We start from the raw sequence: 16,454 nt of genomic DNA, 5'->3' as shown, positions 1-16,454 counted from the left end.
GCGGAGCAGGCGACGTGCTTGAGCCCGGGCCCAGCGCCTCCAGGTGCGCTGCCTTTGGGTTGACGGGCTGCTGGGGCCCGCCCCCGACGCCGCATCCTGCACCGAGGCACTCTCCTCGCTCAGCTGGGCTTGCGCTCCAAACTGGTCCTCCTCCTCTGGCTGCCACCTGTGGCCTGCGCGCGGGAGTGGGGGCCGCCGGGCCTCTCTGCCGGAGCGACGGGCGGGCGGGCGCGCGCGCTGGCACTGGCGCTCGCCCTGGAGGCCCCAGGCAGCGGGTTGAGGCGGGCGCCAGTCGGCACGAGAGGCTGTGTCTCGCGGCGAGCGTCGCAAGCGGGTCGGGCTGGTGCGGGGCGAGGTGCGGGTTGAGGACTCTGCGCGGCGAGCCAGTGGGCCAAGGGGGAGGAGCAGTGTTGGGCGTGGGGGCGCAGCGACGGCGTCTGGGTGGGCGTCGGCGGTGGCGGTGGCGGTGGCGGTGGCGGTGGCGGCCGGAGAGAGGTCTGGCACCCAGACGGCAGCCGCCGTCCTCGTTAGTATAGTGGTGAGTATCCCCGCCTGTCACGCGGGAGACCGGGGTTCGATTCCCCGACGGGGAGGCACAGTCCCTTTTTTTGGGACTCTGCCACGGCCACCCACCAGCCCACCCGGTCCCCGCTCTCAGGCAGGCCCAGTGGCCGGCGCCCGCCAGCCGTTCTTGCCAAGCCGCCCGCCTGGCCTGCCCACCCTCCGGCCGCAGCTCCCCTGCCCTTCTTCCTGGTGCCCAGTCGCGCGCCCGCCCGCCACAGCAGCCTTCTTTCTCTGGCGTCCGAAGCGCCTGGCCAGCGGCCCGTCCCAAAGCTGTGTCTGCCTCCATCCGGCTCAGGCTGGCCGCGGGCCTCGCAGGGAGTCCCACACGCAGGTGCCAGGGCAGGTAGGGGGATCCCCCTGGTGGGCATCACCCTCCTGCTGCTCCTGAGTGCCGCCTGTGCCCTGGCTGAGGCCCGCGGAACTGGCGCGAGCCGACGCCGAAGGCAGGGAGGGCCTTGGAGAAACCCGGCGCTCCAAGTCGGGGTGTCGGGCGCCTCGGGTGCGGGGGTGCGCGGGGCTGCGGCGTCGCGGCAGCGAGAGCCCGGTCGGGCGCCCCCAGCGGCCGCGGCCGGGGCCGGGGCCGGGGCCGGGCGCGCGCTAGGTCCGCGAGAGCGAGCAGCGGGGCTTGGCTGGCCCGAGCGGCCGCTGCGGGTGGCACGGCGCCTGGCGTCCAGGAAGGACAGGGCTGCGCCGGGCGGCGGCTGCCGAGGCGCGAGCGGCGGTAGCGACGGCGGTAGTAGCAGCTGCCGCTGGCGGCGGGGAGCCTGCTGGCCGTGGTGTTGGTGGAGCCCGGGCTGTGCCGCGTTGGTGGTATAGTGGTGAGCATAGCTGCCTTCCAAGCAGTTGACCCGGGTTCGATTCCCGGCCAACGCAGTAGGTCGACCTTTTGCGGGGAAGCCCAGGGGCCTCCGTGCCAGGTGTGAGTGCGTTGCGTGTGGGAGCAGCTTGGGTCTGTGGCTCTGCCCGCGCCAGTTGCGTGGGAAGGCGGCGGGCGCGCAGTGTTTTGGGGGAGCTGCCTCCAAGTCGGAGAGGGCACCGTGCTCTCGTGGCGGGGAGGCCGCTGGCCAGGGCGCCCATGGGTGCGCGGGCTCCGAGTGCAGGTGGCATGGACGGGACAGGCGCTCCCACGTTCCCTGGTGGTCTAGTGGTTAGGATTCGGCGCTCTCACCGCCGCGGCCCGGGTTCGATTCCCGGTCAGGGAAGCTTTTCTTCTGCCTGGCGCTGCCCCCACACACACTTGCCACTCGCTCAACCTACCACTCTTTTACTCTCGCCAACGCTGGCTACCTTGAGCCACTTCACGGGCCCTGCCGCCGGCAAGGCCACGCACGTGCGCACCTGCTACGGTCCCCGGCCCCGGTGCCTATGCTCTCAGGATCCGCCCGCTCAGCCCTCAACACCACGCGCCAGGCTGACCTCCCTGCGCGTTCCCTCGACGATCACTGCCAGCGCTTGTGCCAGCAGGACAACACTAGCGAGGGAGAAAGATTCAGGAGCCCAAGGTGGCCCACCTGGGACGCGTGGACGCCGCCAGTTGGGAGGAAGGATGGTGGAAGGCTGGGGAGGGTGTGAGTGAGTGAGTGAGTGAGTGAGTGAGTGAGTTAGCTTTTGAGCGCTTGGGGGTGTGGGTGGGGAAGTGTTGGCTGCTGCGGTGGCAGCGGTGGTGGTGGTGGTGGTGGTGGTGGTGGTGGTGGTGGTGGTGGTGGTGGTGGTGGTGGTGGTGGCGGGAGGTTTTGGGATTTGGGGACAAAAGAAGGATGATGGGGAATTTGATCCGTGAGTGGCAGACAGGGTGTATGTAGGTCGCGAGTGTGGGGCGTGCAAGGAGAGGAAGCAGGTGTCTGGGGACACTGGTCTACAGGTGGCTTGGGGAGGGGTGTCAGGGAGCCGGGGACTGTTGGGTGGGAGAGGGTGCCAGCACTCACCTTTCCTCATCATTCTCACCACATCCCCTGAGCACTGCCCACACAGCTGTCCACCTAGAGAGAACGTTGCCCAGAGCACCCTTCTTGCCCTCCTCCAGACTGTCCCTCGGCCTTACTCAGCGGAAGGACGACGTGTTTCTCCCATTCCTGTCTAACTGGGGATCCTGGCACGAGTCCGAACACACTGCCACCGTGCGGTCCCAACGCCTGTAGCCAGCTCTGTAGAGACAGTCTCATGGTTGCTCCAAGGTGGTTTCCTTTGGCAATCCCATTTCCCGAAGGGGGTTGGGGCCGTGATGGGGCGGAGGGGGCTGAGGGGGGGGAAGGGTTTAGGGGGGGGTTGGGGGCGGCGATCTCACCCACAGACCTACCTCTGTGTCTCTGTTGTCCCATCTGTGTCTACTTGTGTGAAAATACACCTGAGGTCCAAGGGATCCCTACAGCCTTTTGCGAGTGCAGAACCCTGCGGTCTGACAGACAGGGTAGCATGCTGGGGCAAGCTTCACAGCGGGCAAAGCTCCTGCCAGGGGCCAGCCGAACCACACGTTTCCTGCTGCCTGACTGGCTCATTGACGTCACACACGTCTCCAAAGTGCATCCTCCCCTGAGGGTGGGCATGGGGATCAGAGCCCAGGGCACCGGGGCTTTGCATGGCCATTCCCCGGGTTCAGAGACAGAGGTTTTGGAAGGCCAGTGCGGTGGAGTGGATTCTGAGAGCCCGCGGCCCCTGGAATGGAAGAGCGGCCCTGCACCTCAGGGGGTTTCCTGGGCAGGAGGGCTCTCTCGGGAGGCGGGCAGGGCTCAGATCCTGAGAAGCACACACACACACACACACACACACACACACACACACACATTGAAGGGCGTGCAGACTCGCCTTGGGGTGCGGGCGGCCTGGTGGCGGTGGGGCACACAAGCGCACCATCTGCCCTGCAGTCAGTGCCCTCCATCGTCTTGGTGGGACCAGAGGGTGCCAGTGGGTGGGGGTGCTGTTCTGTCGTGCTCTTGGCTTGTGCCATGGGCTTGTGACAAGGGCCAGGAGGGCAAGGGTGCTGGTTGAGTGCTGGGGGGTGGGGAGTGGGGTGAGAGAAGGAGACCAGGGAGGCACAGCAGCCGCGAAGACAGCAAGGGCTAACAGAATTGTTCTTGCGCACCACTGGCACACTGGCTCTGTGGAGGCCGTGGGTTCATCGGGGCACGGTGGGGTAGGGGTGGGGAGGATTGCAGAGAGGGTGTCGGAGGGGTGGGGGCGAGGAGAGCATCTAGAAACGCATGGGTGGCCGGGCTCGGTATTTATTTGAGAGAGGTGCGAGTTAGCCGGTCACAGGCTGCAAAGTAGATGGCAAACCTGTCGGCTTAAGGTGGGCCCTCAAGACTAAGCCTCGAGAAAGGACCACAGCCCGGTCGTGTCTCTCCTGTGCCTTTCTGTCCCACTCCCCAGTCCCACATACTCTCTGGTACCTCTCAAACAGCCCCAAATCCCCCCCACCCCGCACCCCCACCGCCGCCCTACTTAGACTACTCCCACCACTACCAACCCCAGTCAAGCTGGCAACCAGGGCGTGTCACTGGGCAAGTAGCTCAGGTGAACCAGTGGGGGGCAGATGGAGGGCAAGGGAGCCCAAGGGGCATCAAGAATGAGAGTGAGATTCAGTGAGCTAGAGAGGCGCGGGAGCAAAGGCAGAAACAGTGGCGGAGATTGATGGGATGGGAAGGGAAGGGAAGGGGAGGAGAGGGGAGGGGAGGGGAGGGGAGGGCAGGGGAGGGAGAAAATATGAGGAAAGGGCAGGCAAGGGGTAGCACACACTCAACTGGCTGGAGTAGCGTGTGAGGCGGGTGCTTGGGATGGATGGGCGTCGGGCGTGGGGGCGGGTGGGCCTTGGGCAGACTCCGTGCAGGTTGAAATAGCCTCCCCCACCCCTCTCCTCCTTCAGCCCTCCACTCACGTGTGAACAAATGACCCCACAGACCGTCCACCCAAAGTCAGGCGAGGGGACCCAGGCACTATGGCAATGGGCAGATTGAAGAAGAGGTGGTGGCTAGGTGTGGCAGAGTGCCTCTGCAATAGGGACTGTCCTTGGTCTGTGGTGGGAGAGGGACCGTGATCAGCATGTAGCCCAAAGGACCGAATCTCTCTGTGGAGTTTGAGTGCGTGCGTGGGCCTTCCTGGGAAGGATGGGGTCGTTTTTTGCAGTGTGAGCAGGATTGCGCCGCGGAGATGGGAAGGGTGTCGAGCCCTGAAGGGCCGCTGCTTCAGAGTGTTTTAGCATGCTGTCTGGGACTGAAGGGAAACGTGAGGTGAAGGTTGTGTGGGATCCTGAAGACCAGAAAGGAAACGGGGAGGCTGGGCAGAAAGAAGGGTGGTTGGAGGTGGGGCGCGGCAGGGATGGCGGCGGGTGGAGCGTGCTGGCGAGGGGTGCGCTGGTAGGGCCTTTGGGTCCTTGGTCTCTGCAGAGGCGGGCGTCGTGGGCAGCGGGCAGCGGGCAGCGGGCAGCGGCAGCCAAGAGAAGGGGGTAAGCGAGACTGGGTGTGGGCTTGTCAGAGCTGAGCAGAGCTGAGGTCAGAGCAGCCCTCCGTGAGCCTTTGATGTGGCAGGACCAAAAGGGGACCGTGGGCTGCATGGGCCGGGAATCGAACCCGGGCCTCCCGCGTGGCAGGCGAGAATTCTACCACTGAACCACCCATGCGCTGCTACCTCCTCGACAGTCTGCCAGCTGCAGCCTGTGGGCCTGCCTCCTCCCGGCCGCCCCGCTGCCACTGGTGGAGGAGCGCCAGACACTGCTCACTGCCCGACTGGCCTACCGGGCGAGTTCTTGGGCGCGGGTGCGAGTGGTGGTGGGAGCGGGAGCGGAGCTGGCAGTGGGAGGGAGAGTGGGCGCGACATGGCGTGGGGACGTGGCGTTGGGACCCCCACTCCCCTTGAGTAGCAGTGCAGGCGACAGCCAGTGGTGCGCCGGGGTACAGGCGGCCCTGGAGCTTGGAGCCCAGGCATGCGCAGGGTCCCGACCTAGCGAGACCGAAGGGCAGTCTTGTGGCAGGCAGACGTTGGGAGGACGCCCAGAGTCGCAAGAAGACGGGTCCCGTGCGCGCGCGCTGCCGCTCGCCGGCTCGCTGGCGGAGCCCAAGCAGCGCGGCCAAGGTTCCCGCGGCGGTCCCAGCAGTGACCCCCCCGCCCCCAACAGCGACCGACCCACTTCGCTGGGGGCCGGGAGGGGGAGGGAACGGGTGGTGGCCGCGCCGATGCCCCTGTGCCCGTCGCTTCCCGAGGCGGCACGTCGGCAGAAGAAAGGCCCCAGCCCGCGCGTGAGCCGGGCGAGTGAGGTCCGGCCCACGCGCGCACTGGGGCTGTGCGATCCCGTGGGATCGGGTGGCGAGCGCTGCGGGGCCGAGCGCTCTGCGTGGACCCTTGCTAAGGATCCCCGGCTGAGGCTCCCCGGCTGAAGGTGGCGTGTGGCGCCCGCGGGGGTGGGGGTGGGGCTGGGGTCCTGGAGGGGCCTGTGGTTGTCCAAGCCAGAGGATTGAAGGTGTGCGGGAGCTGCAGTAGGAGCACATCTGTCAGCGCTGTGCAGATGGGGCGGCGAGACCCGCCCGTGGCCGGCGCTGGCGGCTGGAGAGGCGCAAGGAGCGCCAGTGGCCTGCCGGCCCGGAGAGGGGTGTGTGTGCGGCGGGTGGGTCCAGGCTGTTTGTTGTTGCCAAAAAGGCTGCTGTGTCAGGAGTGGGATTCGAACCCACGCCTCCAGGGGAGACTGCGACCTGAACGCAGCGCCTTAGACCGCTCGGCCATCCTGACGGCTCGCCCCAAGCGCCCACGGCCGCCTGGCTCGGCCAGGGGGCCCACACGGGTGCCGCTCCTGGGCGGCCCGAGTGGCGGCACCAAGGAAGCTGGGCTGGGGCGCCAGCACTGGAGCTGAGCCAGAACGTGGCCAGCGGAGCAGGCGACGTGCTTGAGCCCGGGCCCAGCGCCTCCAGGTGCGCTGCCTTTGGGTTGACGGGCTGCTGGGGCCCGCCCCCGACGCGGCATCCTGCACCGAGGCACTCTCCTCGCTCAGCTGGGCTTGCGCTCCAAACTGGTCCTCCTCCTCTGGCTGCCACCTGTGGCCTGCGCGCGGGAGTGGGGGCCGCCGGGCCTCTCTGCCGGAGCGACGGGCGGGCGGGCGCGCGCGCTGGCACTGGCGCTCGCCCTGGAGGCCCCAGGCAGCGGGTTGAGGCGGGCGCCAGTCGGCACGAGAGGCTGTGTCTCGCGGCGAGCGTCGCAAGCGGGTCGGGCTGGTGCGGGGCGAGGTGCGGGTTGAGGACTCTGCGCGGCGAGCCAGTGGGCCAAGGGGGAGGAGCAGTGTTGGGCGTGGGGGCGCAGCGACGGCGTCTGGGTGGGCGTCGGCGGTGGCGGTGGCGGTGGCGGTGGCGGTGGCGGCCGGAGAGAGGTCTGGCACCCAGACGGCAGCCGCCGTCCTCGTTAGTATAGTGGTGAGTATCCCCGCCTGTCACGCGGGAGACCGGGGTTCGATTCCCCGACGGGGAGGCACAGTCCCTTTTTTTGGGACTCTGCCACGGCCACCCACCAGCCCACCCGGTCCCCGCTCTCAGGCAGGCCCAGTGGCCGGCGCCCGCCAGCCGTTCTTGCCAAGCCGCCCGCCTGGCCTGCCCACCCTCCGGCCGCAGCTCCCCTGCCCTTCTTCCTGGTGCCCAGTCGCGCGCCCGCCCGCCACAGCAGCCTTCTTTCTCTGGCGTCCGAAGCGCCTGGCCAGCGGCCCGTCCCAAAGCTGTGTCTGCCTCCATCCGGCTCAGGCTGGCCGCGGGCCTCGCAGGGAGTCCCACACGCAGGTGCCAGGGCAGGTAGGGGGATCCCCCTGGTGGGCATCACCCTCCTGCTGCTCCTGAGTGCCGCCTGTGCCCTGGCTGAGGCCCGCGGAACTGGCGCGAGCCGACGCCGAAGGCAGGGAGGGCCTTGGAGAAACCCGGCGCTCCAAGTCGGGGTGTCGGGCGCCTCGGGTGCGGGGGTGCGCGGGGCTGCGGCGTCGCGGCAGCGAGAGCCCGGTCGGGCGCCCCCAGCGGCCGCGGCCGGGGCCGGGGCCGGGGCCGGGCGCGCGCTAGGTCCGCGAGAGCGAGCAGCGGGGCTTGGCTGGCCCGAGCGGCCGCTGCGGGTGGCACGGCGCCTGGCGTCCAGGAAGGACAGGGCTGCGCCGGGCGGCGGCTGCCGAGGCGCGAGCGGCGGTAGCGACGGCGGTAGTAGCAGCTGCCGCTGGCGGCGGGGAGCCTGCTGGCCGTGGTGTTGGTGGAGCCCGGGCTGTGCCGCGTTGGTGGTATAGTGGTGAGCATAGCTGCCTTCCAAGCAGTTGACCCGGGTTCGATTCCCGGCCAACGCAGTAGGTCGACCTTTTGCGGGGAAGCCCAGGGGCCTCCGTGCCAGGTGTGAGTGCGTTGCGTGTGGGAGCAGCTTGGGTCTGTGGCTCTGCCCGCGCCAGTTGCGTGGGAAGGCGGCGGGCGCGCAGTGTTTTGGGGGAGCTGCCTCCAAGTCGGAGAGGGCACCGTGCTCTCGTGGCGGGGAGGCCGCTGGCCAGGGCGCCCATGGGTGCGCGGGCTCCGAGTGCAGGTGGCATGGACGGGACAGGCGCTCCCACGTTCCCTGGTGGTCTAGTGGTTAGGATTCGGCGCTCTCACCGCCGCGGCCCGGGTTCGATTCCCGGTCAGGGAAGCTTTTCTTCTGCCTGGCGCTGCCCCCACACACACTTGCCACTCGCTCAACCTACCACTCTTTTACTCTCGCCAACGCTGGCTACCTTGAGCCACTTCACGGGCCCTGCCGCCGGCAAGGCCACGCACGTGCGCACCTGCTACGGTCCCCGGCCCCGGTGCCTATGCTCTCAGGATCCGCCCGCTCAGCCCTCAACACCACGCGCCAGGCTGACCTCCCTGCGCGTTCCCTCGACGATCACTGCCAGCGCTTGTGCCAGCAGGACAACACTAGCGAGGGAGAAAGATTCAGGAGCCCAAGGTGGCCCACCTGGGACGCGTGGACGCCGCCAGTTGGGAGGAAGGATGGTGGAAGGCTGGGGAGGGTGTGAGTGAGTGAGTGAGTGAGTGAGTGAGTGAGTTAGCTTTTGAGCGCTTGGGGGTGTGGGTGGGGAAGTGTTGGCTGCTGCGGTGGCAGCGGTGGTGGTGGTGGTGGTGGTGGTGGTGGTGGTGGTGGTGGTGGTGGTGGTGGTGGTGGTGGTGGCGGGAGGTTTTGGGATTTGGGGACAAAAGAAGGATGATGGGGAATTTGATCCGTGAGTGGCAGACAGGGTGTATGTAGGTCGCGAGTGTGGGGCGTGCAAGGAGAGGAAGCAGGTGTCTGGGGACACTGGTCTACAGGTGGCTTGGGGAGGGGTGTCAGGGAGCCGGGGACTGTTGGGTGGGAGAGGGTGCCAGCACTCACCTTTCCTCATCATTCTCACCACATCCCCTGAGCACTGCCCACACAGCTGTCCACCTAGAGAGAACGTTGCCCAGAGCACCCTTCTTGCCCTCCTCCAGACTGTCCCTCGGCCTTACTCAGCGGAAGGACGACGTGTTTCTCCCATTCCTGTCTAACTGGGGATCCTGGCACGAGTCCGAACACACTGCCACCGTGCGGTCCCAACGCCTGTAGCCAGCTCTGTAGAGACAGTCTCATGGTTGCTCCAAGGTGGTTTCCTTTGGCAATCCCATTTCCCGAAGGGGGTTGGGGCCGTGATGGGGCGGAGGGGGCTGAGGGGGGGGAAGGGTTTAGGGGGGGGTTGGGGGCGGCGATCTCACCCACAGACCTACCTCTGTGTCTCTGTTGTCCCATCTGTGTCTACTTGTGTGAAAATACACCTGAGGTCCAAGGGATCCCTACAGCCTTTTGCGAGTGCAGAACCCTGCGGTCTGACAGACAGGGTAGCATGCTGGGGCAAGCTTCACAGCGGGCAAAGCTCCTGCCAGGGGCCAGCCGAACCACACGTTTCCTGCTGCCTGACTGGCTCATTGACGTCACACACGTCTCCAAAGTGCATCCTCCCCTGAGGGTGGGCATGGGGATCAGAGCCCAGGGCACCGGGGCTTTGCATGGCCATTCCCCGGGTTCAGAGACAGAGGTTTTGGAAGGCCAGTGCGGTGGAGTGGATTCTGAGAGCCCGCGGCCCCTGGAATGGAAGAGCGGCCCTGCACCTCAGGGGGTTTCCTGGGCAGGAGGGCTCTCTCGGGAGGCGGGCAGGGCTCAGATCCTGAGAAGCACACACACACACACACACACACACACACACACACACACATTGAAGGGCGTGCAGACTCGCCTTGGGGTGCGGGCGGCCTGGTGGCGGTGGGGCACACAAGCGCACCATCTGCCCTGCAGTCAGTGCCCTCCATCGTCTTGGTGGGACCAGAGGGTGCCAGTGGGTGGGGGTGCTGTTCTGTCGTGCTCTTGGCTTGTGCCATGGGCTTGTGACAAGGGCCAGGAGGGCAAGGGTGCTGGTTGAGTGCTGGGGGGTGGGGAGTGGGGTGAGAGAAGGAGACCAGGGAGGCACAGCAGCCGCGAAGACAGCAAGGGCTAACAGAATTGTTTTTGCGCACCACTGGCACACTGGCTCTGTGGAGGCCGTGGGTTCATCGGGGCACGGTGGGGTAGGGGTGGGGAGGATTGCAGAGAGGGTGTCGGAGGGGTGGGGGCGAGGAGAGCATCTAGAAACGCATGGGGGGCCGGGCTCGGTATTTATTTGAGAGAGGTGCGAGTTAGCCGGTCACAGGCTGCAAAGTAGATGGCAAACCTGTCGGCTTAAGGTGGGCCCTCAAGACTAAGCCTCGAGAAAGGACCACAGCCCGGTCGTGTCTCTCCTGTGCCTTTCTGTCCCACTCCCCAGTCCCACATACTCTCTGGTACCTCTCAAACAGCCCCAAATCCCCCCCACCCCGCACCCCCACCGCCGCCCTACTTAGACTACTCCCACCACTACCAACCCCAGTCAAGCTGGCAACCAGGGCGTGTCACTGGGCAAGTAGCTCAGGTGAACCAGTGGGGGGCAGATGGAGGGCAAGGGAGCCCAAGGGGCATCAAGAATGAGAGTGAGATTCAGTGAGCTAGAGAGGCGCGGGAGCAAAGGCAGAAACAGTGGCGGAGATTGATGGGATGGGAAGGGAAGGGAAGGGGAGGAGAGGGGAGGGGAGGGGAGGGGAGGGCAGGGGAGGGAGAAAATATGAGGAAAGGGCAGGCAAGGGGTAGCACACACTCAACTGGCTGGAGTAGCGTGTGAGGCGGGTGCTTGGGATGGATGGGCGTCGGGCGTGGGGGCGGGTGGGCCTTGGGCAGACTCCGTGCAGGTTGAAATAGCCTCCCCCACCCCTCTCCTCCTTCAGCCCTCCACTCACGTGTGAACAAATGACCCCACAGACCGTCCACCCAAAGTCAGGCGAGGGGACCCAGGCACTATGGCAATGGGCAGATTGAAGAAGAGGTGGTGGCTAGGTGTGGCAGAGTGCCTCTGCAATAGGGACTGTCCTTGGTCTGTGGTGGGAGAGGGACCGTGATCAGCATGTAGCCCAAAGGACCGAATCTCTCTGTGGAGTTTGAGTGCGTGCGTGGGCCTTCCTGTGAAGGATGGGGTCGTTTTTTGCAGTGTGAGCAGGATTGCGCCGCGGAGATGGGAAGGGTGTCGAGCCCTGAAGGGCCGCTGCTTCAGAGTGTTTTAGCATGCTGTCTGGGACTGAAGGGAAACGTGAGGTGAAGGTTGTGTGGGATCCTGAAGACCAGAAAGGAAACGGGGAGGCTGGGCAGAAAGAAGGGTGGTTGGAGGTGGGGCGCGGCAGGGATGGCGGCGGGTGGAGCGTGCTGGCGAGGGGTGCGCTGGTAGGGCCTTTGGGTCCTTGGTCTCTGCAGAGGCGGGCGTCGTGGGCAGCGGGCAGCGGCAGCCAAGAGAAGGGGGTAAGCGAGACTGGGTGTGGGCTTGTCAGAGCTGAGCAGAGCTGAGGTCAGAGCAGCCCTCCGTGAGCCTTTGATGTGGCAGGACCAAAAGGGGACCGTGGGCTGCATGGGCCGGGAATCGAACCCGGGCCTCCCGCGTGGCAGGCGAGAATTCTACCACTGAACCACCCATGCGCTGCTACCTCCTCGACAGTCTGCCAGCTGCAGCCTGTGGGCCTGCCTCCTCCCGGCCGCCCCGCTGCCACTGGTGGAGGAGCGCCAGACACTGCTCACTGCCCGACTGGCCTACCGGGCGAGTTCTTGGGCGCGGGTGCGAGTGGTGGTGGGAGCGGGAGCGGAGCTGGCAGTGGGAGGGAGAGTGGGCGCGACATGGCGTGGGGACGTGGCGTTGGGACCCCCACTCCCCTTGAGTAGCAGTGCAGGCGACAGCCAGTGGTGCGCCGGGGTACAGGCGGCCCTGGAGCTTGGAGCCCAGGCATGCGCAGGGTCCCGACCTAGCGAGACCGAAGGGCAGTCTTGTGGCAGGCAGACGTTGGGAGGACGCCCAGAGTCGCAAGAAGACGGGTCCCGTGCGCGCGCGCTGCCGCTCGCCGGCTCGCTGGCGGAGCCCAAGCAGCGCGGCCAAGGTTCCCGCGGCGGTCCCAGCAGTGACCCCCCCGCCCCCAACAGCGACCGACCCACTTCGCTGGGGGCCGGGAGGGGGAGGGAACGGGTGGTGGCCGCGCCGATGCCCCTGTGCCCGTCGCTTCCCGAGGCGGCACGTCGGCAGAAGAAAGGCCCCAGCCCGCGCGTGAGCCGGGCGAGTGAGGTCCGGCCCACGCGCGCACTGGGGCTGTGCGATCCCGTGGGATCGGGTGGCGAGCGCTGCGGGGCCGAGCGCTCTGCGTGGACCCTTGCTAAGGATCCCCGGCTGAGGCTCCCCGGCTGAAGGTGGCGTGTGGCGCCCGCGGGGGTGGGGGTGGGGCTGGGGTCCTGGAGGGGCCTGTGGTTGTCCAAGCCAGAGGATTGAAGGTGTGCGGGAGCTGCAGTAGGAGCACATCTGTCAGCGCTGTGCAGATGGGGCGGCGAGACCCGCCCGTGGCCGGCGCTGGCGGCTGGAGAGGCGCAAGGAGCGCCAGTGGCCTGCCGGCTCGGAGAGGGGTGTGTGTGCGGCGGGTGGGTCCAGGCTGTTTGTTGTTGCCAAAAAGGCTGCTGTGTCAGGAGTGGGATTCGAACCCACGCCTCCAGGGGAGACTGCGACCTGAACGCAGCGCCTTAGACCGCTCGGCCATCCTGACGGCTCGCCCCAAGCGCCCACGGCCGCCTGGCTCGGCCAGGGGGCCCACACGGGTGCCGCTCCTGGGCGGCCCGAGTGGCGGCACCAAGGAAGCTGGGCTGGGGCGCCAGCACTGGAGCTGAGCCAGAACGTGGCCAGCGGAGCAGGCGACGTGCTTGAGCCCGGGCCCAGCGCCTCCAGGTGCGCTGCCTTTGGGTTGACGGGCTGCTGGGGCCCGCCCCCGACGCCGCATCCTGCACCGAGGCACTCTCCTCGCTCAGCTGGGCTTGCGCTCCAAACTGGTCCTCCTCCTCTGGCTGCCACCTGTGGCCTGCGCGCGGGAGTGGGGGCCGCCGGGCCTCTCTGCCGGAGCGACGGGCGGGCGGGCGCGCGCGCTGGCACTGGCGCTCGCCCTGGAGGCCCCAGGCAGCGGGTTGAGGCGGGCGCCAGTCGGCACGAGAGGCTGTGTCTCGCGGCGAGCGTCGCAAGCGGGTCGGGCTGGTGCGGGGCGAGGTGCGGGTTGAGGACTCTGCGCGGCGAGCCAGTGGGCCAAGGGGGAGGAGCAGTGTTGGGCGTGGGGGCGCAGCGACGGCGTCTGGGTGGGCGTCGGCGGTGGCGGTGGCGGTGGCGGTGGCGGTGGCGGTGGCGGCCGGAGAGAGGTCTGGCACCCAGACGGCAGCCGCCGTCCTCGTTAGTATAGTGGTGAGTATCCCCGCCTGTCACGCGGGAGACCGGGGTTCGATTCCCCGACGGGGAGGCACAGTCCCTTTTTTTGGGACTCTGCCACGGCCACCCACCAGCCCACCCGGTCCCCGCTCTCAGGCAGGCCCAGTGGCCGGCGCCCGCCAGCCGTTCTTGCCAAGCCGCCCGCCTGGCCTGCCCACCCTCCGGCCGCAGCTCCCCTGCCCTTCTTCCTGGTGCCCAGTCGCGCGCCCGCCCGCCACAGCAGCCTTCTTTCTCTGGCGTCCGAAGCGCCTGGCCAGCGGCCCGTCCCAAAGCTGTGTCTGCCTCCATCCGGCTCAGGCTGGCCGCGGGCCTCGCAGGGAGTCCCACACGCAGGTGCCAGGGCAGGTAGGGGGATCCCCCTGGTGGGCATCACCCTCCTGCTGCTCCTGAGTGCCGCCTGTGCCCTGGCTGAGGCCCGCGGAACTGGCGCGAGCCGACGCCGAAGGCAGGGAGGGCCTTGGAGAAACCCGGCGCTCCAAGTCGGGGTGTCGGGCGCCTCGGGTGCGGGGGTGCGCGGGGCTGCGGCGTCGCGGCAGCGAGAGCCCGGTCAGGCGCCCCCAGCGGCCGCGGCCGGGGCCGGGGCCGGGGCCGGGCGCGCGCTAGGTCCGCGAGAGCGAGCAGCGGGGCTTGGCTGGCCCGAGCGGCCGCTGCGGGTGGCACGGCGCCTGGCGTCCAGGAAGGACAGGGCTGCGCCGGGCGGCGGCTGCCGAGGCGCGAGCGGCGGTAGCGACGGCGGTAGTAGCAGCTGCCGCTGGCGGCGGGGAGCCTGCTGGCCGTGGTGTTGGTGGAGCCCGGGCTGTGCCGCGTTGGTGGTATAGTGGTGAGCATAGCTGCCTTCCAAGCAGTTGACCCGGGTTCGATTCCCGGCCAACGCAGTAGGTCGACCTTTTGCGGGGAAGCCCAGGGGCCTCCGTGCCAGGTGTGAGTGCGTTGCGTGTGGGAGCAGCTTGGGTCTGTGGCTCTGCCCGCGCCAGTTGCGTGGGAAGGCGGCGGGCGCGCAGTGTTTTGGGGGAGCTGCCTCCAAGTCGGAGAGGGCACCGTGCTCTCGTGGCGGGGAGGCCGCTGGCCAGGGCGCCCATGGGTGCGCGGGCTCCGAGTGCAGGTGGCATGGACGGGACAGGCGCTCCCACGTTCCCTGGTGGTCTAGTGGTTAGGATTCGGCGCTCTCACCGCCGCGGCCCGGGTTCGATTCCCGGTCAGGGAAGCTTTTCTTCTGCCTGGCGCTGCCCCCACACACACTTGCCACTCGCTCAACCTACCACTCTTTTACTCTCGCCAACGCTGGCTACCTTGAGCCACTTCACGGGCCCTGCCGCCGGCAAGGCCACGCACGTGCGCACCTGCTACGGTCCCCGGCCCCGGTGCCTATGCTCTCAGGATCTGCCCGCTCAGCCCTCAACACCACGCGCCAGGCTGACCTCCCTGCGCGTTCCCTCGACGATCACTGCCAGCGCTTGCGCCAGCAGGACAACGCTAGCGAGGGAGAAAGATTCAGGAGCCCAAGGTGGCCCACCTGGGACGCGTGGACGCCGCCAGTTGGGAGGAAGGATGGTGGAAGGCTGGGGAGGGTGTGAGTGAGTGAGTGAGTGAGTGAGTGAGTGAGTGAGTTAGCTTTTGAGCGCTTGGGGGTGTGGGTGGGGAAGTGTTGGCTGCTGCGGTGGCAGCGGTGGTGGTGGTGGTGGTGGTGGTGGTGGTGGTGGTGGTGGTGGTGGTGGTGGTGGTGGTGGTGGTGGTGGTGGTGGTGGTGGCGGGAGGTTTTGGGATTTGGGGACAAAAGAAGGATGATGGGGAATTTGATCCGTGAGTGGCAGACAGGGTGTATGTAGGTCGCGATTGTGGGGCGTGCAAGGAGAGGAAGCAGGTGTCTGGGGACACTGGTCTACAGGTGGCTTGGGGAGGGGTGTCAGGGAGCCGGGGACTGTTGGGTGGGAGAGGGTGCCAGCACTCACCTTTCCTCATCATTCTCACCACATCCCCTGAGCACTGCCCACACAGCTGTCCACCTAGAGAGAACGTTGCCCAGAGCACCCTTCTTGCCCTCCTCCAGACTGTCCCTCGGCCTTACTCAGCGGAAGGACGACGTGTTTCTCCCATTCCTGTCTAACTGGGGATCCTGGCACGAGTCCGAACACACTGCCACCGTGCGGTCCCAACGCCTGTAGCCAGCTCTGTAGAGACAGTCTCATGGTTGCTCCAAGGTGGTTTCCTTTGGCAATCCCATTTCCCGAAGGGGGTTGGGGCCGTGATGGGGCGGAGGGGGCTGAGGGGGGGGAAGGGTTTAGGGGGGGGTGGGGCGGCGATCTCACCCACAGACCTACCTCTGTGTCTCTGTTGTCCCATCTGTGTCTACTTGTGTGAAAATACACCTGAGGTCCAAGGGATCCCTACAGCCTTTTGCGAGTGCAGAACCCTGCGGTCTGACAGACAGGGTAGCATGCTGGGGCAAGCTTCACAGCGGGCAAAGCTCCTGCCGAACCACGCGTTTCCTGCTGCCTGACTGGCTCATTGACGTCACACACGTCTCCAAAGTGCATCCTCCCCTGAGGGTGGGCATGGGGATCAGAACCCAGGGCACGGGGGCTTTGCATGGCCATTCCCCGGGTTCAGAGACAGAGGTTTTGGAAGGCCAGTGCGGTGGAGTGGATTCTGAGAGCCCGTGGCCCCTGGAATGGGAGAGCGGCCCTGCACCTCATGGGGTTTCCTGGGCAGGAGGGCTCTCTCGGGAGGCGGGCAGGGCTCAGATCCTGAGAAGCACACACACACACACACACACACACACACACACATTGAAGGGCGTGCAGACTCGCCTTGGGGTGCGGGCGGCCTGGTGGCGGTGGGGCACACAAGCGCACCATCTGCCCTGCAGTCAGTGCCCTCCATCGTCTTGGTGGGACCAGAGGGTGCCAGTGGGTGGGGGTGCTGTTCTGTCGTGCTCTTGGCTTGTGCCATGGGCTTGTGACAAGGGCCAGGAGGGCAAGGGTGCTGGTTGAGTGCTGGGGGGTGGGGAGTGGGGTGAGAGAAGGAGACCAGGGAGGCACAGCAGCCGCGAAGACAGCAAGGGCTAACAGAA

The 16,454-nt window shown here is 67.2% G+C and overlaps 3 non-coding genes across 3 annotated transcripts; all 3 read right to left on the bottom strand.

Annotated features, from left to right (window-relative positions):
• Window positions 1-5,105: 5,105 nt before the first annotated feature.
• TRNAG-GCC (transfer RNA glycine (anticodon GCC)) lies at window positions 5,106-5,176 on the bottom strand. The gene has a single exon. It is a non-coding gene; the product is annotated as a tRNA-Gly (tRNA).
• Window positions 5,177-6,196: 1,020 nt separating this feature from the next.
• Window positions 6,197-6,279, bottom strand: TRNAL-CAG (transfer RNA leucine (anticodon CAG)). The gene has a single exon. It is a non-coding gene; the product is annotated as a tRNA-Leu (tRNA).
• Window positions 6,280-12,597: 6,318 nt separating this feature from the next.
• TRNAL-CAG (transfer RNA leucine (anticodon CAG)) lies at window positions 12,598-12,680 on the bottom strand. Its single transcript has one exon. It is a non-coding gene; the product is annotated as a tRNA-Leu (tRNA).
• Between the last annotated feature and the right edge of the window lie 3,774 nt (window positions 12,681-16,454).

This window comes from Tenrec ecaudatus, chromosome 1 (genome assembly GCF_050624435.1).
Source record: "Tenrec ecaudatus isolate mTenEca1 chromosome 1, mTenEca1.hap1, whole genome shotgun sequence".
NCBI classification, from domain to species: Eukaryota; Metazoa; Chordata; class Mammalia; order Afrosoricida; family Tenrecidae; genus Tenrec; species Tenrec ecaudatus.
This window is presented reverse-complemented; position numbering and strand designations above follow the sequence as displayed.